Source organism: Anas acuta, chromosome Z (assembly GCF_963932015.1).
Source record: "Anas acuta chromosome Z, bAnaAcu1.1, whole genome shotgun sequence".
Classification (NCBI taxonomy): domain Eukaryota; kingdom Metazoa; phylum Chordata; class Aves; order Anseriformes; family Anatidae; genus Anas; species Anas acuta.
In genome coordinates this window covers 73,241,436-73,262,608 of record NC_089017.1, presented here as the reverse complement: position 1 = coordinate 73,262,608, position 21,173 = coordinate 73,241,436, and the positions used below count along the sequence as shown (strand labels likewise).

Here is a 21,173-nt window from a genome sequence, read left to right as displayed (position 1 = left end):
CCCACAAACTACTCACCCTGCTCCTGGCTGTTACAGAGACAGTAAGCCAAAAAGACAGTTCCCCCCTTCCATTAAGTTAAAGATGTAAACAACATCTCTGCTGTCAGTGCATTATGATGAAAAATCAAATGCCTTTCTAAGATTTACATGCCCCGTTTATTCTAGACTCATAAGGTATGCAATAGAAATAAAATGCACAGAAGAACTCTACTTCTCATTATGCTTTTATTTCAGAATGTCTAACATAATTGTAAAGTCTGTTGAGTTTCTGGAAATATTATCACAAATTTTAAGTGATCCTTGGAAAGAAATTCTGTCGCTGTTTGAACAGAAAATACAAAGAGCTGCTGTGTAACATTTCAGAGCTCTAGCATTTATCTGAGCTGTAGCTAGGAAATCGAACCACCCCAAAGTCTCAGCCTCCCTAAATACAACAGAGAGAGCTCCACAATGCATGAGTTTGTTTATGAGGTGCCCACAGGCATACCTGGTAAGGCAGCCAGCTACAGTAACAGTATCCACCAATATGTGCTAGATTAATTTTAAAGAATTTTGGGGGATATTTTAACTGGCTTCATATATTGAGGGATTTTTTTGTTTGTGTGTGTGTCCAATGGTGTTTTGTAGATTGTCTGATGGTTTTTTTTTTTTTTTTTTTTTTTTTTTTTTTTTTTTTTTTTTTTTTTTTCTGGAGATCTTAATCTGCAGATATTAATCTAATAAATTGATCTGTTAATTAATACCTTTTATACCAAACACTGAAAACTGTAATACAAAATCCAAGGGCAAGATTCAAGGTGGTGAGAACTGACTCATATCATTCTGACCAAGACGACCTTCAGCATCTAAACTGTGGATGACCTGGACTTCACTTCAAGTCTCTCTGCTTGCGTAGACAGTAGGAGGAGAATAAGATTTGCCTGCTTTTGAGGCTCCTGATTTAGACATAGCTATCAAAATTCTTAAATATGTTCACTGATTCTATTTCAAAAACATTTACAGAAGGTATGATAATCCATCGCTTGAAAAGAAATTAAATTTATCATGGAATTTTGTTTATAAGTACAGTCACTGATTGCACAGGATTGAAATCACTGTGATTAGGGATTTAAACATGCATTTATTTACTTTGGGTGTTGCAGTTGCAATAACTTAACATACAGTGTTACAGAAAAAGCAAGTAGCATAGACATATTGATACAAATATAGATGTGGGTATAGATATAGATAATGAAAGTAGGTAAAATACATTTTGGAGACAGATCAATATTTTTTGCTGTCTTAACACAGAATAACAATGGGGTCCTTTAATGCGATTAAGAGGAAGTCACCACTTTTTCACTTGGAATGCTGTGACAAAATGTCACAAGCCTAAAAACAATTCATAGAGGGCAGAACATTTACCAAAAATAAAATATTTGTCAGAGATAAAGTGCCAGACTCAGTTGGCCTGAGCTTGGTCCAATTGGGAAATCCCAATATTTCCTGTTGGATATGTAGTTTAAATTCTTCACAGATGTCTTGCCAGCTTATTAAAGAAAGGAAATGGGAGGTGAGATTTACAGAGTGGAGACTATGCACAGGTATATAGGAACTAAAATATCCTACAGCTTACCCACCATAGCAATTTAATTTGAAAAATGCAGTTTTTAATCAAATAGAACAGCAGCTAGATTTATAGGTGGTGTGGAATGCTCTTAAGATTTGAAAGACACTCAAAGTTCATTGGGACAACACCCTGCTTTTATTTTTTTTTTTTCTCATGGAAAAGTGCAATTGACTTTAAATGAGTTCTTTGGCTGAGAAAATAACTTTTTAAGACTTTATGTACAGCAATAAAGAAGAAATAGCTTTAGGCAGATCATATGCCAAGAACAAACAAACAAACTGTATTGCAATACCAAAAAAAAAAAAAGTTTTAAAAGTAGCAGAGAAATGAGATATAGTTCATCAATTAATATCCAGCAGTTATATGAGAACTTCATCGGAAAATTACTTTAAAACAAGGAGTTGAAGGAATCTAAGAATCTCAAGGCAAGAATCAGGTTTCTGGTCTTGTGCGTGTGCATGCACATTCTCCATGACAGCTAGCTGTCCCAAATGGTGACGCTCAGTGTGATACACGGGGTGGAGATCCGGTGGCAACTGCTTCTTCCTCTGCCATACTGTCACAACATGAGATTAATTGGAAGAATTCAATATGAGCATTCATTAGAAGAACCCAGAGTTCTTCATTTTGAGTTAAAGCATGGAGAGACCAGGAAAATGTGATGGTGAGAGGTTTTGTTGTAACAAGCTTTGGGTTCCATCGTTAGTTCTGTCACAGACCTGGTGAAGGAAAGCAACTTTTTGTCTCTTTCTTAATTTCTGCTTGAAAAAACAAACAAACAAACAAAAAAAAATTATTTCCTTAGCTGTTTTGCAAAGAGGTGAGGAAGATTTCATTCTGAGGCAGATTAACAAATCTTCTAAAGTTTTTAGAGGGCAAAATTATATTTGAAAATGTTGTTTACTTTCATGTCTTTTGGTGTTTACAGGTAGAATTTCAGAGGCAGAGGCATCTAAATTAGTCTAAATTAGGTAGCAAAGGACCAGAAAGAATGAAAGAAAGGATAAGTGTTTTTGTAGATTGGCATAGGAAATATATGAATTCTTACTAGGTTGCATATTGGGGAAAAAGAAAAAAGAAAAGAAAAAAAAAAGAAAAGAAAAAGAAAAAAATATTTCTAACGAGCGTATAAATTAAAGTACTCCCTTTAGAAACATTCATAAATGACAGCAACAAAAACCTTTAATAACTGTAAATCTTGCATGATTCATCTGGAAAATTTCTGTTCAATATTTCTGCCTCCCTTTATGCCCTTGAGTAATAGAACATTTTTAATTTTTATGTTTTAATTGAAAAGGCTTCTTTGAAACTATTTTTTTTTTCTTTTTTTTTAGGTTTTTGCTTCATTTCATTCCATTCCATTTTCGTGAATATATTCTGGCTTTGCTTCTGTTCCTTCCAAACTGTTGTCCTGGTTCCATATGATAAGGCTGGTATCAACCCAACAGTGTCTTCAAGAGCCTCCCAGGAGATTGTCAAAGCAGAGCTACACTGTGCAGATGATGGGGTTTCCTGACTCCTCATAGAGTTGAAAGGATTGCCATTTATCCTTTCACCCTTTGATAGTCACTTCCTCATTTTCTTTGCTAATGCATTAAAACTGAAGGAATTATCAGGAACTGTGCAGTAAAGGGCTGTATGATAATTTATTTTTATATAAATGCACACACATACACTGCCTCCTTTGTTTTTAATGCCAGACTGATCCTATAAGCTCAAAGCATATCTGAAGTGCTTTCCAAAGTCTACAAGCTGTCTTCTTTCTGAACAGCATGTTTCATATAATTAAGACACAAATGGTTTTGCTCCAAAGTTATTATGACTACTATGTATGTCGTATCTGAATAAAACCCACAAAAGTAAAAACTGCAGAGTTCCCAGGCATAGACATATATGTGTTAACTGTTGACAGTCACCTTATTATTCACATAGCTGCTGGTCTGTGGGGCATACCTGGTAGTCCACATACCTTGAACAAGCTTTCTGCACTTGCTTTCCTGTTCCTTATTCCTTTCAAGCTCGAACACAAGAGAAAAAATAGCACAGGGAGCTGTGAGAAAGCTTTTACTGGATCTGATTAAACTCATAGGTGTGAAATATCGAATAGATCTGATCCATTTAATCACATAGGACTTTTTTTTTTTTTTTTCAGATGTATGTGTTTTGATAGGTGGACAAGAATGGTACAGGGTATAATTTGTACAGGGCATAATTTGTATAGTCTTTGGAAGTGGAGGGAAAATGCCAGAGAGCAGAGAGAAACACAGAAAAGTATCTTGTTGAAGCTGAGAGAACAAATAAATCAGCATGAGGAAGTGTCTTTGGACTAGCCACCAAGCGTGGTGTTGCAGCAGCCTGGTGTGTTACCATCTGGGAGAGTTCAAACAGGCTGTAAATCCCAGGCCCTCCAGGCTGTGGGAAGCTGGCTTGGAGAATGACTTGTTTTGTTTCTTGGGAGGTAGAGCAGGGGCTGGCTAGCTGATGCTGTAAGCATTCCCTGCTGGCCGATCAACATCAGACAGAAGAGTTTTCTTAACCTCTAGCCAAAGATAAGGCCAAAATGACAAAACTGTTCAGAAGAGAGAGAAAGAGTTTGCTGAAATAAATGAGAGAACTGACAGAAGAATTTCGTGCTAGCTACAGAGGACAACACCTACAGGCAAAGGAACAAAGGTTTTTAACTTGATTGATGCTGGGCTATGTTGGACAGTGTAAGTCCTAAGGACAGCATTTTTAAAGGAACCTAGATTTTTGTGCCAAAGTGAAAAGGGCACACTGTGCAGCTCCATGTAGGTTTCACAGCGCCTAAAAAAATCTAGCATCTAGCCCAGCAGGGCAAATCTGTGAAGGGGCTGGGCACAAAGACAAACAATGTGGATCCTTGGGCAGTATGAAGAATAATTCATACTAATTGTGTCTAAGGATGGAATAGGCAATGTAGATCCATGCAAATGCATTCAGCTGGTGACTGCCCCGGGGTAGCCATTAGCAGCCTTAGCCACCACGAACCAAGACAGCCCATGCACAGCTTCCTTTTGAAGTCTGGCCACTGCCAATTCAGGAATGCCAGAGCCATCAAACCAGGAAGAGTGCAAGAAAACGCACACAAGTTAGGCTTGATATGATGCCAATATTCATTGCAAGGTCTTCTTTTAGCTCTGTATCTCATTCAGAGTGTATTTGCTAAATTCATTTAATCTGTGCTCTCTGTATCTTTTAAGTCATGTTAAATTCTTCATGCTTTCACCAGAAATCAAAATCTGGATTCTGAAGTCATTTTAATTCTGATACTATGACTTAGAGCTCTTTTTTTTTTTTTTTTTTCTCTTTCTTTCTTTTTTTTTTTTTTTTTTCCTCTGGCAGCTTCAGATTTTCACTAGACTAGGAAAATTAACCTCATACATAGATTAAAGTATCTGGAAAGCTGTTATCTAGTTTTTCCCTTGATTCTCAGATCTCATAGGAAAGCAGCGATCATCTGTTCAGGATGAATTACTTGTCTCTGCAGGAGAGCAACTCAAGCAGCACTGTGTGAAATGGAGTCCTTTTCAATCCATCAGAGATCCTCACTCAGGTCTATCTTTCATCTGACTGCGTTCTCCTACCAAGTCATTTCCCACTACGTGACCTGCTTATTAGGAGGTGTTGTGGCAGAGCAGAGATGTCAGAAGAAATTCGGAGAGGCAGGGATGCAGCAGGCTGAGTGTGACAGCCAGCATCACTCCGCGGGAAGGTGGACATCAGTCACCGTGCGGCTGGAAGAGCTGTACAGCACCAGAAGATGACCAGCAATAACACATAACAAATAAGGGGGAGGCTGTGAGCAGATAGAGAGCTTTCCATGAATCTTTCTGACTTGCATCCACTTCTGCCGTGTGCTTGTCTTGCACTGATAGCACCTCATTGGGAGAGGGGACTTAATGTGAAGGACCACACAAGTGAATCCAAATGAAGCAGCAACATTGCAAAGCTGAATGTATGCAATGACCCCACCACAGCCCACCTGGCTGTTTCTGGATTGAAATGTTTTGAGTGAGTAGTTTATGCTGCACACAGGGAAGTGTGCAAACAAAATTAGGTTCAAAATAAACATCCCAGCCTCCCCACACTTGTTCACAGCATTGTTGTCCACATAGCTGCCCAAGTGCTAAATGCTCGGTACTGCATCTTTGTTACTGGCTTTCTGACAAAGACAGCTTGTGAAAATGAACTGAAAATACTGAGTAGTTGTGACATAGGTGGTTTGAAAGCTTAGGTGCTTTTCTGTAAGTGGCATAATTTGCTGCTAATGCAGTAATGGACACTGTCAGCTACAGAACCAGAGCAGACCTGCACTCTTATTCGAAAAAAGAACAGGGAGTGCATAGTCAGTCTCTAGAGCTGATGGTTTTACCAGGTTTCTTGCAGTCCTGCCTGATAGGTTGCATCACATTAGCAATACGATGTCCATCACCATCCATAACAGTTTAGATACTTTTTTGTGCTAGACTACAAGACTGAGATCCTCAGAAATCCTGCTTGATGATTCCTTCCCTTTCCGAGGCAGGAGGAGGATGTTTGTGCACTGCTTCTTGTAGGGCTTATGGAGCCAGAAGTCCCAGGCAGGAGCCCCCCACCCAAAACAGTGTGACGGTACCCACTGGCAAGCAGAGAGTGGAAATGTGCTGTCAAAATCTGTGGTGTCAACAGGGTGTAGGCCTTGCCTGGGGTCTGGTCTCCTGCTGGTGATGATCCTAGGAGCAGAGTGCCGATGTCCATCTGGCTGTGCGCAGAGGGGCAGCAAGCACCCCCACCCGTGAGGACAGGAATCAGTGCTCTGGTTTGCTAATGGGTGCTTCCCGAAACGCCCCGTAGGATCTGCCTTGGTGTAATCAGCTCCAGATTTAGGAACGACTGCTTTTTCATGTTGAAACAAATGCATTCTCTGTACTGGGAACAAGCAGGTTAGGGATGAGGAAATCAGATTAGGAAAGCAGGTAGCAGAGCAGAAAGATCACATTGATCGAATCAGCAAATCCACAGCGAACTCATGATTACAGCCGGGCTGCCCGCTGCGTGGCTGCCCAGACGTCCCACCCGCTCTGGGGATTTGCAGGGTTTGCAAACAAGCGTCAGCTTCATACAGGGATGTGGAAGCAGAAGCACATTGAAGCTGCCAGATGGGAGCAAGGTGTTCTGATGGGACCATCCTGGCACTGCTGGGACTAATTTGTCCAAGCTTAGGGCCTGCTTTCCAGAATCAGTTTCCCTATGCATTTCTTAGCACTACTAGGGCCAATTCCCTGCAACATTGCCTCTACTGTCTTATCTATGTGATTTCTAAGTCCAGATGAGATGCTGAGTGCACATAGTCAACTCCTTGGCTGAACTGCTGCTGCTTCGCCCTAATCTCTGATGTTCGAGTAAAGTGATGCAAATTATTCCTTGAGAGTAATTTAAGAACTTCCACTTTCTCATGCAGTAATCACTACTATGTTCTGATAGAAAAAAAACAAAAACAAAAACAAAAAACAAAACAAAACAAAACAAAAAACCACACACACAAAAAAATAAGTAAATATCTTTTACCCTATGATCTGCGTTCATAGTATTTGTTATGGGCATAACAGGAATACACCATAAGTGCAGTAATTTATTATTATGTTGCTAGCAATAGCTGTGCTGCATTTGCTGGGCTACAGGGCTGCAAAAAGCATCACTTCATAAAAGGAGAGCATGGTCAACAGTAATGGCTAGGTTTTCAGACAGAAACATGCTTCTCAAGCTAACAACAAGCCTTTAACTCCAGTCTTTTTTCTGACTGCCAGCTCCAAGGCTTGGCTGATAACAGAGATGGTAAATATTCCACATTTTCATTATTAACTTGCAAGTATTTCTACCCTGCAATTAAGTGTCTCGCATGCGTGCTTTTAAAGGAGATAATTGTGAAGTCTTTAATATCTGCTCCGGCATTTTATTTTTTTCATTTTTGTTTTCCATATTGTTTTGAATTATTTGGGAACTCATACTTGCAGAGTTTTGGTTTTCTTTATAACCCCAGGAATATTTGTAATTTAGCTTCGTTCTGGAAGGAAACTGTTTACATGGGCTGATCGGCAATAAGCACTTCACTGCCCCTACTCTTGTGACATTTCTCCATCAGTTTTGCCCGCTGACACCTTCCTGCCAACACAGATCCAGATCTGCCAGGATGCTGCACTGTGCCTCCTGCTTCCTTTGATTATTATTTCTCTTACAACATGATTTTCTTGTTTTCTGCATCATTTCCACTGTATCTTCCTGCCAGTCTTCCTTATGCTACCTTACTGCTTTAAGGGTTTGCCACTTTCAGGTTTCAGTGGGCTTGATTATAGCATGAAAATCTTCCCCCCCTCTCAGACTGTCCTGGTGCTTGCTGCCAAAAGGGATTTTAAGGCAAAAAGCTGGCAAGCTGTGGCAGGTGATGGAGAGGTGGCCATCCATTCCAACTGGATTGGGAGCAAACTCCATAGCAAAAGTGTTTCCATAAATGCTTTAGTTTAAGTGTTGGGTTTATAGCCAGCTCATAAATTTCTAATTATAAATAGAAACTGATTTTTTTTCCCTCCAGTCTAAATGGCACCTGAATGAATTTTAAATTATACAACCCCATCAAATTACAAAGCTAATTAAAGTGAGGCATCGAGGTTTTAAGCATGCTACTTTTTTTTTTTTTTTTTTTTTTTTCAGTGTTGTTAATGACAGTACATTAACTGGCTTCTAAGATGACACAAGAGCATTTTCCATATTTATTTTATGTCACTTTGCTAGCTCATGAAATGCTGCTGTGGTAGTCTCTTTTGGATGAGTGTCTTCTGCACTTATCAAAACAACATTCACACAAATTGCAGTAATTCTGTCAAAATACTGAATTAATAGCTTGCATAAACTATCTTTTCTGTACTGCAAATGCACATAGGCACTAAGTTTTTATTCTGATTTGAACAGCATATTTCATGGAAGAATGAGGCTGTGCAGGTTATCAGAAAATTGCTGTGTGACCTGATGTAAATGCAGTAGGGATGTTGTCTCTGATGTTCTCTCTGACCAGCTGATCTCCCTTTTCCCTTCATTTCTGGTTATGTTTTGACTTGGATACGTAACTTTTGGTGAGTAGGTGAGTGAAACTATGGCAATGATTTTGTTACCCCCTGCTTCCCATCTAGGTAAGCCTTGATCCTCCAGTTGGCTCTGTGAAGATGGGTCCCCAAACTCGTCATATTCCTGGGGAAAAAGAGATAAAATCCATACAAGGCTTTATGCAACCAGTAATTTTAATCACATCATAAACACTGGAACACTACAGTTTGCTATCTATTTTTCTGAACACTGAGTAATGTAGTTATATGCGATTCAGTAGTAGAGTAACAGAGAACATAAACACCCTATTGGAAACCCTGTGCATCTTACCTTAGCACAAAGATTTTAGAATTTATTTTCTCTGAAGCTGGATAAAATATGGGAGATGAGACATTTCTGTGAGTAGTTGAAAATGTAAGATCATAATCATTGCATGCTGGGCTCACCTTTGGGGGAAGCCAGTACACTTCATACCGAAGCCTGCACAGCATCTACATGGTGTCAAATTTGCAGGCTTAGAGGGGGTAATACAGTGGCATGACTTCTGTTCTGTTCAGCAGAAGTTTGACAGAGTGCAGGCAGAAAGATAAGGCCTGGAAGAGATGATAATTCACTAACCTTGCCCCGCCAGCCGTTCCTGTCGGTAAACAAGACCTTGCTTCTCTTTAAACTTAACGAGGAGGACAGTCTGAGTTTGTTTCTGTCTGTGCATTACATACGACTTGATTGTGCTGATTTCCAGTTGTCCTTGGCAAAGACAAAAAGCTATTCAGGGACCTTTTCTGACCTGGAAGAAATGACTGCAGCTAAGTGGAGAAAGTACCTTATTTCCTACCTGCTCAACTGCAAAAGGGATCAAACACCACTAACACTTTTAAAACAGAAATTGCCACAAAGGCCAATAGAGCAAAACAAAACAAAATGCACAAAAACTTCCCCCGGCCTTGCTTTGTTGCACTGAAGCCAGAGTGGAGGACAGTACAAAATACAAGTCTCGTATTTTCTCCCCTTACAAAATTTTAAGCACATAAAATGTTTATATTTAACAGAATTCAGGAAGTGTTTGCACTTCAGACCTGTCAGCCATTGCAAACAAACTAAGAGCAATGCCCTAGGAGTGCAGTTTTACTGCTTTTTCCCTTTCCCTATCCACTTTCCCACAAACACTGTTTCTCACCAACTTCACCCACCTTGTTTGCTCCTGAAAACATGTCAGCACTATAGCCTGTAATGTAATCCTTGGAAAATATCAAATATCCGAAAACTGAAAGCTCTGCACAGCCCGAGTCTCAAAAATCATCCAATTACTTAGGAAACGCCAAGTATTTCAAATCGCAGATCAAACCCTCTTCAAAAAGTTGGCACACAACCAAAACCACTGCAAACATAAGAACAGAGAACGTGTCTTATTCAGGAATGACAAAACTGCAGCAGCACTTAGCAGGAATAATGGCTCAATCATCGGGGTAAGGCGGCTGGCTCATGGAACAGGCAGCTGAAAACTGTTTACAAGAATATAATGCCCCCAACAATCAGCTAGTCATCAACAAAGGGCACCAGCCACATGTTGCAGCAGTCAGTCACAAATTTCTAACCCAATGATGAAACAAGAAATATGCCTTTAAGACTATTTTCCTTTATTTGGAGGGAACAACTGTTGATGGAAAGACTTCGTGGTCATCAGGACGGCACCTGTGTAAAATAAAATAAAGTAAGAAAAATGAAAGAAAAAAAAAAAAGTTAAATAATCTGTACAAAATACATCTCTTCCTTCAGTTAATGTGATCTCCATGCACTCACTGGGCCTTTCTGAAACCCACTCAATCATGTGTCTTTTTTGCTCAGAATAGAGTTGGTCTCAGCATTATGTTTCAACAGTGAATCTGGTATCTGTTTGAAAGGCCTAATGTTTTCCTTCAAATTGTTATTCCTTGGGTATTCTCACCTTGCTTTTTCTTGCTCTTTGTGCTCTGGTCCTGCTGGCAATCTCCCATCTGGCCTTCTCCTCCTCCCACTTCTTTCTCTATTTAGTAAAGGTTTCTCACCACTGAGTCCAAGAAAAATCTACGTAAAGCAGGTTAACAGTGGTGAAGTCCTCAGAGAACCTGAGAAAAAAAAAAATTACTTTATCTCAAGTTAAAGAAAGTTGTACCAGTCGGAATTCCCTTGCTTTATGAGCACTGTTCTGGTCATGGTGCAAAGGTTTATTAAGAAAAAAAAAATCTTCCAGCATCATCCAAAGGTCATCCAGGCTGAGTTAATTTAATAATCACCTTTGGGAAATTTAATCTATTAACAGATTATTTTACTGAAAAGCCTTCATCCTTGTCTCTCCGAGGTTTCTTTTTGAGTTCTCTGCATGATAATTCTACAAAAGAAAACTAGAGTAAAAAATATGCCGTATGTGTCGACAGATCATGCATTATACATGGCAAAAAGTAACATTAAATTATGTTATCTTTCCTTAACCGAAGGAATGTTATTCTATCATGGGGCAAGAGACTGCTTAATTCCAAATTAAGAGAACCTTTTTAGTGCAAATGTGTTTTCCATCTACAGCTGGTCTTTATCAATCTAACTGAAGCCAAACCGCATAACCCTGTACAGACCTGCAAATTTGGTTTGAATAATTAACTGCAGCAGAGGATGACCCTGTGTTACAGTGACTGCAGTCACGAAGTGAAAAAGTTCATAATAATAATTCATAAACAGTTTAGGGAGATTTGATTTCCTGCCAGGGCTGCGCATGGAGAGGAGACGAGGCTCTGAGTTCCCTGTGCCAGCCTCACAACCGTGGAAATTGGGTCAGGACAGCACTCAGAAGAGCACTCTGAGACAGGACCTGCTATTCTTGAAACTGTGTCTCTCATGCATATTGCAGGTAAACAATCTCTGACTTCACTAGAAATGAGAATGCTGAGAGGGCCGATGAAGGCAGGTGGCACAGCTCTCTCCAAGCAGGCTCTGTGCCTCCTCTGATCTGCCTTCTGTCTTAAGGAAGGAACACAAACAGGAAGGTTCAGGTGGAAACTGTGTGTAAGCTTACACTTTCTCCATTCCACTTTCATAATTAAGTCATTAGAGAGTCTGTCCTTCTCTTAGGACACTCTTAGGACTTCAATAATGTTGTATTAAAATTAAAATTACTATCACTGAAACTAAGAATAATTTTCCAGTGTTGGACAAATCCAGTGATTTATGTAGAGGAGTATACCATTACAGTCAGAGGAAAAATAATAATGAATTAGAAATAACTTTCTTGCTTTTTATGTCTTTAAAAATCTTTCCACACATATATACAAGTACACAAATTGAACTAACTATGCTTTATTCACCTACTATATTGTTTCTACGTAACAAACGTACTCTACACTGTTGTGAAAGACATCACCTATACACATTAAAACCCTGTGCAAGAAGTTATTTAGACCTAGATAAAGTCAGTTCCCTGGGGAGAACTGAAGACAAAAAAGCATGAATATTTTTCAAAAATTCAGTTGGATAGACAGGAGTAATATTTGATATGAAAATGCATCACTATTCTTTCCTTACTAAATTTGCCATGAAAAAAATAAGGGAAAAGGAACATTGCATGCAGGTGTTCAATATAAAGTTTATATGAATGTGTTTCCATCTGGGAGTTCTCTTAATTATTAGCTTTCACTGCATCTTTGATAATTTTCTTTTCATTTGTTGTTTGCTTTGTGTAACAGGTCACCAAAATTATCTGTTTCCATAGCTACCTACTATCTATTTCCACTGGTTCATCTTTCCAGTATAAAACTTGAAGTTGTGAGCAATAATCCATACTTAAAAAGGGATGGCCTTTCATGATAACCCAATTAACCTTTTGCAATTAGGGATGAAATTGCCTTGATTTTGATGATGTTGCCAAAACACAGAAACTGACTCTGATGTTGAACTTTCAACTCCAGAGCGACAAAGTTCCCAGAAAATATAGCTATCTCTCCTGAATTTCTTTCTCAAGTGATTTTAAAATGATATCTCACTAAACTATGAAAAAAACTGCCAGAATATTTTATTCATGAGTTGAAAAAGGGTTTCATTCAGTAACCCTTGGCTTGAATGCTTTTTAAGCTGGCTGCTATAATTTGACCTCATGCGTGAGATCACTTTATTGACTTAGAGATTCTGCTGTGACAGAAAATGGCACAGGTAACACTGGGGAAATGAGGATAAACGGAGAAAATACTGTGAGTTGTTAAAAGGAACTGAAGTAGGTAAAATAAGAGGATGGGAAGGAGAGTTGAAGGGAAGAGAGGAAATAATGTAAGTAAAATGTTACAGCCATAAACAGAGCACAGCTAGAACTGTTAAAATAAATAGCAGTATTCATTCATGTTGGCAGTGAAACCCAGCCAAACTAAACAGCTCTAAGACCTTTAATCTTGATTGCTGTGGCACCACCTTGTTCTCTTCTCCAGCCTACAACTGCAAGGCATCAAGTCTTCCTGGAAATTCACAGCTGCATTACGTCTGTCCAGCCTTCATCTTTCTCTGGACAAACACTTCTTTCAAAATTCAAAACACATCAAAGTCATCACTCAGGGCCCTGAGAGCCTTCTTTGTTTTGCTGTGCTTATTTGCACGTGTTTGGCTGTGTGAAGGGTGCTGGATTTCAATCACTGAAGACACTTTGTGAAACACAGTGCCACAATCTATTCCATTGTAATTTCCTACAAGATACAGAAGGGACCAAGTAAACACAGTTGGTTATTCTCTCTTTCTCTTTTCTTTTTTCTTTCCCTCCTATGACATCATGACCAATGATATCCCATTGCTTCTATCTCTTGCATCACAAGGTTCCCACATCCTTCAGGTCACTTGCAGTATTACATTCTAATTTCTCAAAATTGTTCATTAAAGTCTCTTGTGGCTGATATGCACTGGTAGAGAAATCAGTACATGATATTTTTTTCCATGTTTTCCTCTTCTGAGGTGCTAAGAATAACCTACGCAGTGAGCTGGAAATGAGGTCAAGGAGTACATGTTAGAATATTTCCATTAGTTATAACACTATCAATGTTAACTCCTAAATTCATGTAGGCTCTATCCAGGCAATATACTGCTTAGTATTATGTTCACATCTCTGATATGTCTGCATTGTTTTTTAAAGTATTTCTATTGCAAATGATTAATGCAATGGAGACTTCTTAGCACCAAACAAAATGCTATAAATAATCTTTGGTATTTCAGAGGTAATTTAAAGGAGATCAGAACAAGCTAGTCAAACGAAGACAGTCATAATTTTAGGAACAAGTTCAATTCACAGCCCAGCCCTGGAACTCAAGAGCACAAATTTAAGTTCCCTGTGTTTTGGCAGCCAAATACCAAAGCACAGTCAAAATGCTGCTTTCCTCTTAAAGGGTATATTTAATTTCTTCCTTTGATTGTATCAAAGGGCCTAGGAATTGAACCTGTTCAATGCAATCTCTTTACCTGTGATAAGGTGTCCATTTAAAATAAGCAAACACCATAGTCTTCTAAACAATAGTAAAAAGCAGTAAAATCCACCAATGTGAAACTACTCGCCCATAAGTTTGTTGCACATCCTTCATATTATTTACTGACCTAACAGTTTAGTATCCAAACATAGATTCAACATTTATATCTTTGTTTATTTTTTAATATGCATACAGAATGTGAAGCGATGTAGTAACTTCATTTAACAAATCCATTTTGAATCTGTTAATTTCTTCTTTCCTTACATTTTTTCAAGAATGGGAAAATGTTCGCATTAGTGATTTCTAACAGAGATTAATGAGTTAACTGGGAAAGGACAGTTATCAAGGGAGTTAAATTATTACAAGATATTTTTGCAGTGCGTATGGAAAGAAGAATGCATGGCATTCACTGTAGTTTCATTATCATTTACGTACTTGAAAGAAACCACCTCAGCTTCTTCATATATCCCTCTCTAAGTAAGTGGGCCTCTTTACTCAAACTAAAATGTTTCACAGACTAGCAAAGGGGCATCTGCAGATGATGTAGACTAACCCAGAAGAAATCTTTGAAGTCTGCTATAGACATGTTAGAACTTTAGAAGCCTTTTCAAATCAGTATGGGAAAAACTTGAAAGTTAAGCAAAGAAACATGAGGAAATAGCCACACTTTACACCCAGTCCCATGACCCCACTGCAGTTGATTGTTGTTTTAGCAGGGACAGATACAGCAGGAGAAAAATCACTTTTCTGCACTCCTGGTGGACCAAAAACATGGTAATAAACCACAAGGGAGGTTCAAAATACTTTTGAGGATGTGCTCAAACCTCTTCAGCTATCTTCATGTTTTGAAGAATACTTTATGTATTCTGAAGAGGGAAGAGCTCTGTAGAGCCCAGTTCTTATTTTTTACGTAGGTAAGTGTCTTATGATTTAGGATTTAATACTTATACATGTAATTTTATCACTTCATCATTACTATTGTCTGTGTCAAGTTTCATGGAACAAAGTCACCAATGTGCCATTTCCTGTGAAATATGAGTACAAAATTAAAGCAATTATAGTTGTTTTGATGTAAGGTCATTCCAGTGAACTGCTGGTTCTTGGCTAAAGGGAAGTTTTTAAAGGTTAGCTGTTACTTACTTATGTAGCTCTTTCATTTATTTATTTATTTATTTATTTTAAATGAGAATTATGGTTAGAAAATTTATTTTAGTTTGCATAATTTAAAAAGGAATAATTAAAAGCTGTACAATGATTCTCATAAACAGCTGCCAGATGGGCTAAAAACAGTTGCAAAGGATCATTTCTCAGACATCTGTCCTGCTTAATCTTGACCTTTGGAAGAGGAGAGAACATACTGTAAAAAGAGATTGAAATTGTTATGCTGTGCCAGTTAATTAAGTGAAATAATTGGACACATTTGTAGGCTATAGAGAGAAGGCTTGTGATGAATATATGTTATTGGCAGGCCAATCTTTTATTCAAAAGAACTTCATAAAAAGATTGTTTCATGAATTAGAAGGCTGATATTTGGAAAGCCCTACAAGCCAGGTTCAAGCCACAGAGGTTCAAAATGCATGTAAGAAGCTTTCAATTTTAAAAGTCCACCTTGGCTTTTTATGACTGCTGATTATGCAGTACTAGTCTGAGTAATGTCAAGCATTTCAATGCACATGGAAAAAATACGTGTCTTATGGTTCTGTTCATTACTCCATGGATTTTACGTTTTTTCACAACAATTGAAACAGGAGAGATTTAGGTGTCTCTACAGGCCCTGCACTTAGATAAATGCAGCCTCTGAGTTAAATTAAAGCATTTTAAATCCCTACATGATAGGCCTCAATAGGGACTCATGTAGTGTTAGATAAATGTAACTCAGTCTCTCCTGTGACTTTGTCAGATTTATCCTACCTTTCATATCATCTCTTCTATAGAAGTGACCTAATTTTCCTTTCCTTTCTCATCACATCACTGTTGGAACAACCTGTATGTTCAACGGAATTAAAGGAGCTAATGATCTGGTTCCCATGGGCTGTGTATATATCACCTCTGTACATGTCCTGTAAAGTTGCCTCCTGTGCTATCAGAGACAGAGTCTTGGGGATGGCCAGTTGTTCTTTGGTTATACTGTTTGCTAGGTGATCTCCCTTCTGTCTTAGCAGACAACAAAAACTTCATTTTTGAATGCCTACCTAGATCTGAGATGCATTCAAAAGAAAACCTCCATGTGAAAATTTAAGAAAGTTAATCAGGTGTGATGGTTTTCTTGTCTTCAATTCTAAATGTTTTACTACAATATACCGATAGGTACACTACAATATACCTATATACCTATACTACAATATACACCAGGTGCATATATCTTATATCATTATCTTACACAGACAATAAGTAAGTTTCTGATTCAGGTTTACATATCCCTTTGTTCTTCCATAGCAAATGTCACATCATTCTGATGAGGCCAGTGGAGTGAGAAATTAGTCTGCATAGTTTATGTGCAACTACTTTTAAAGATAGGCATCTTTAGAGGAAATTCACAGTGTTCAGAAAAACTGCTTTCATGAAGGTTCATAAAGGTTCAGGGAACTTCTCTGAGCCTTTATCTGATGAGCTATTACTAGACTTAATTCAAAGCTCATTGATCCCAATGAAAGCTCTTCTGTGGACTTTAATGCATGCTGGACTGACTTCATGGATCTTAATGACATCATAAGAAAAAATTTAAATCATTCACATGAATGATCATTTTTAATGGTTCAAATCATGATATGCAGTAATGTAAAGCATAAATTGTTTAATGCAGTTTTGTTTCAGTGATCAATACCAAGATATTTTATAGGCTGATGGACAGTATTCACAGTCTTGGAGATAAATGGAAACAGATTATATCTCCCTCTTCAGACTGGTGATAAAAATTACACATGTATTGAAACTAATTACACGTTCAGAACACTGTCACTGAAGGAACTTAGAAGGGTTTGATTTGTGTGTTTTCTTACCAATTCAATAGCTTCTCCTAACATCTATTACAAGTTGTTTTCTAGGAATATTGATCCAAACATATTTTATTGTTGGGAGGTTCTGATGTACTTAACATTTAAAGATTTTTTTTTTCTTAGCATGTTTTTATCCAAGCCATTTTTTTTCCTACTAGTTTGGATCTACTATAGACTGCAATTCATCTACTCCTAAGTATTTAGTTTAATTTGAGGGGTATTATCTAAGTGCTTTTTCAGTTAGATGACATTAAAGGATTCAGTCCAAATACTTTTAAAGGTAGCAGAGCTTTTGCTGTGGACTTCACCCAAGAGTGTTTTGGCTTGGGTAGCAAGAGCCCCATCACGTGTTTTATTTTAATTTCTAAAGCTGACAGGGGAGCTGAGAGCCTGGGGCAACTTGTTGAGCTGCAAGACCTTGATCTTTGGTGGCTCTGTAAGCAAAGAGACAAAAAGTTGAGCAGTAGCATAGAATAGAACAGAACAGAACAAAACAGTACAGAACAGAACAGAATAGTTCAGCTGGAAGGGACCTTCAGAGATCATTGTCCAAATGCCTCTCGGACACCGACAGGCTCAGGGCACCCAGCACCCTACCCTGCTAGGAAGCCTGTTGCAGTGTCTGGCCACCCTCAGGGTAAAGAAAGGCTTCCTGATGCCCAGCCAGGCCCTCCCCAACGCAGCTCTGTGCCGTTCCCGTGTGCCCTGCCAGCAGCTCCCAGGGAGCAGGGGCCGGCACCTGCCTCTGCGCTTCCCTCCTCAGGGAGCTGCCGGGAGCCCTGAGGCCGCCTCTGGGCCTCCTCTTCTCCAGGCTGGGCAGCCCCAGTGTCCTCAGCCTCTCCTCACAGCACGGCCATCCAGCCCTCTGCATGCTTCCAGGGGCCTGAACACCCGTTGTAGGCTGGGGAGCCCACAGCTGCACACAGTGCTCCAAGTGAGGCCTGCACACAGTGGTGAGGCCGCACCAACACTCAATACAATGGGAACACCATCCCTTTAGGCCAGCTGGCTGTGCTGTGTTTAGTGCACCCCAATGTGCAGTTTGCCCTCTTGGCTGCCAGTGCACACTGCTGGATCGCGTGGATCCTGCTGGACCCACATCCCTGATGCCTTTCTGCAGGGCTGCTCTGCAGCCACTCATCCCCCAGTCTGTGCCTGTGTTCGGCACTGCTCTGTCCCGGCTGCAGAACCCAGCATATTACTTTGTCACAAACATGATTTCCCTCATGTATATGTTTCCAGAAGATATCACCTCATCATTTAAGACATAATAAAATTTATGACTTAATTGTTTTGAAATAAATGTGATAAATGCATGGGAAATAGATCACTTCTGTAAATTATTCCACACCTATGGTGACCATACAATTTAGTTAAAAATATACATGTACAGTTGAAGTGTTCAGGTGGGAGCTCACGAATCTCTGCTTTGAGAGCCTCTGGCACAGAGATTTAGAACTTCCTACCCAGTCTAACTGTCTGATTACTACTGAATCTATAATTTAAAGATGCTTCGCTTAGTTTGAGAGGTAATATATGGTGAAATTAATGTTATTAGCAACTTTTTCTCTGCAGTCTTATGAAAAGTGGAAATTTTGTGTTTCTTGATTATTTTCTATCTTCTGGCTCATCTGAGAACTCCAGATTTTAAACAGAGGTGCACAAAAATAAAATTAATTCCCTACATGTGCAAAGCATAATGTCTACAATCAGGTTTTGCATCAGTCTGGACTTTTACTCAGCTCTAATGTATGATTGAACTGCCTTGGCCTCTGAAGTGACTCCATAAACCATTAATTTTCAAGATGAACTACTCAGGCTCCTTGTCACATACTAAAACCAAGTGAAATACATTTTTTCTTCCTTTTTCTTCCTAGGTGAGATAACTACTGAAGTTTCTTATGTTGCTGTTTCAGACCAGTGATATAAATTCACTTCTTGATAATTCCTTCCTTTAACGTGAGAAGACAAATAATATTTTCAGGGTGATATTCATTTCACTTAACATTTCTCTTCTGATTCATCAGAAAGTGAGTTATCTAAACCCTAAGTTCATTGCCAGAGGCTTCTTTACAGTTGATAAAAACAATTTGATAAAAAGAGTTGGCTTTTCTGACTAGAAATTCAGCTTGTCTTCAAAATGTTTTGTGAGGCATTCCCTTATGTTGTATTATGCCTGTTTTTTTTCTCCATATTGATTATTTTAGGGACCGTTCTGTACAAATTTATTTTTAAATGCATAGTGGACTAACAGGTGCTGAAACACATATCCTCAAGCTAAAATAATTGGATATGAAATAATATCTCTTGCATTCCTTACCCCCCTTTTTTTAAAGGCTATAAAATTTAAGGTAATTACCCTGTTCTTATAGTCATGAAGTATACCAAGGTATGATACCTGTGACTAACAAATAAATCCCTACAATGCCCTACAATGAAATAAGGCTCAGTGGAGATCATAGAACCATACAATGGTTTGGGTTGGAAGGGATGTGAAAGTCCACCAAGTGCCACCCCCTGCCATGGGCAGGCACACCTCCCACCAGCCCAGGCTGCCCCCGGCCCAATCCAGCCTGGTCTTGGGCACTGCCAGGATTGTGGCAGCCACAGCTCCTCTGGTCAACTCATCAGAGTGTTTCACCACCCTCACTTTGAAGTTTCTTTTTTATATCCAATATGAATATACCCTCTTTCATTTTAAAGCCATTGCCCCTTTTCCTGTCACTATAGATTCTGGTAAAAAGTCATTCTCCATCTTTCTTGTAAGGCCCTTTTATGTATGGAAAGGCAGCTGTAAGCTCTCCCCACAGCCTTCTCTTCCCCAGGCTGAACAACCCAACTCCCTCAGCCTGTCCATAGGAGAGATGATAGGATCCCAAACTTCTGATCATCTTTGTGGCCTCCTCTGGACCAGCTCTAATATGTCCATGTTGGGCTCTACACCCATGAAGCTCAGAGGATAACCCAGGGTGTGACTGACTATTGCAACTGCAGATAACAACTTTATCTCAATACAAAGGTGACCAGAGGGTGCCCTTTGTCTTAGAAAGACAGTTATGTCAGTTGAGTGGGTCAAATGACGGTGCAAATATTTCTCCATGACTTAGAGAGGCCAGCACTGTGTGAGTGAATATGTGGCTCAGCCAAATGTAGAGTATAGAAACTAAACAACTAGCAAAAGAATTTTGCAGAGAACAGGCTTGAACTGCCTTCAGCCCATGTGTTCCTTCCTGGCTACTGGGTATGCCCAGAGTTGTGACGGTGAGCACACTACAGCGAGAAACGATGGGAATCACATTCATATGGTGGTTGAACTGTGTACTAGAATTGTTATATTTTGGTATGCAAAACTTATACCTGTATTGTATTTTTAGTATTTTTTTTTTTTTACCACTCTGCTAAATCATAAATCCTGTGTAACCTCGTATATCTTCAAATTAGAAAACAGAATCACAGAATCACAGAATCACAGAATTTTCTAGGTTGGAAGAGACCTCAAGATCATCGAGTCCAACCTCTGACCTAAAACTAACAGTCCCCACTAAACCATATCCCTAAGCTCTACATCTAAACGTCTTTTGAAGACTTCCAGGGATGGTGACTCCACCACCTCCCTGGGCAGCCCGTTCCAATGCCTCACAACCCTTTCAGTAAAGAAGCTCTTCCTAACATCTAACCTAAAACTCCCCTGGCGTAACTTTAGCCCATTCCCCCTCGTCCTGTCACCAGACACATGGGAGAACAGGCCAACCCCCACCTCGCTACAGCCTCCTTTAATGTACTTATACAGAGCAATAAGGTCACCCCTGAGCCTCCTCTTCTTTAGGCTGAACAAGCCCAGCTCCTTCAGCCGCTCCTCGTAGGACTTGCTCTCCAGGCCCCTCACCAGCTTCGTCGCCCTTCTTTGGACCCGCTCAAGCACCTCGATGTCCTTCTTGTAGCGAGGGGCCCAAAACTGAACACAGTACTCGAGGTGCGGCCTCACCAGAGCCGAGTACAGGGGGA

The 21,173-nt window shown here is 39.4% G+C and overlaps 1 protein-coding gene and 1 long non-coding RNA gene across 4 annotated transcripts in view; one reads left to right on the top strand and one right to left on the bottom strand.

The window, feature by feature from the left end:
• Positions 1-21,173, top strand: part of LOC137848075 (uncharacterized) — a 75,000-nt gene that overhangs the window by 9,356 nt on the left and 44,471 nt on the right. The window lies entirely within an intron of this gene.
• LOC137848356 (uncharacterized) lies at positions 647-10,892 on the bottom strand. Of its 3 annotated transcripts, XR_011091308.1 has the most exons (5): positions 10,653-10,892; positions 9,898-10,399; positions 9,154-9,300; positions 8,776-8,851; positions 647-6,538 (listed from the first exon to the last, which is right to left on the bottom strand). It is a non-coding gene; the product is annotated as an uncharacterized lncRNA (long non-coding RNA). The 3 variants fall into 3 exon arrangements; XR_011091307.1 differs by lacking the exons at positions 647-6,538; positions 9,154-9,300 and adding an exon at positions 9,326-9,494 and having other exon boundaries at positions 6,545-8,851; XR_011091306.1 differs by lacking the exon at positions 647-6,538 and having other exon boundaries at positions 6,545-8,851.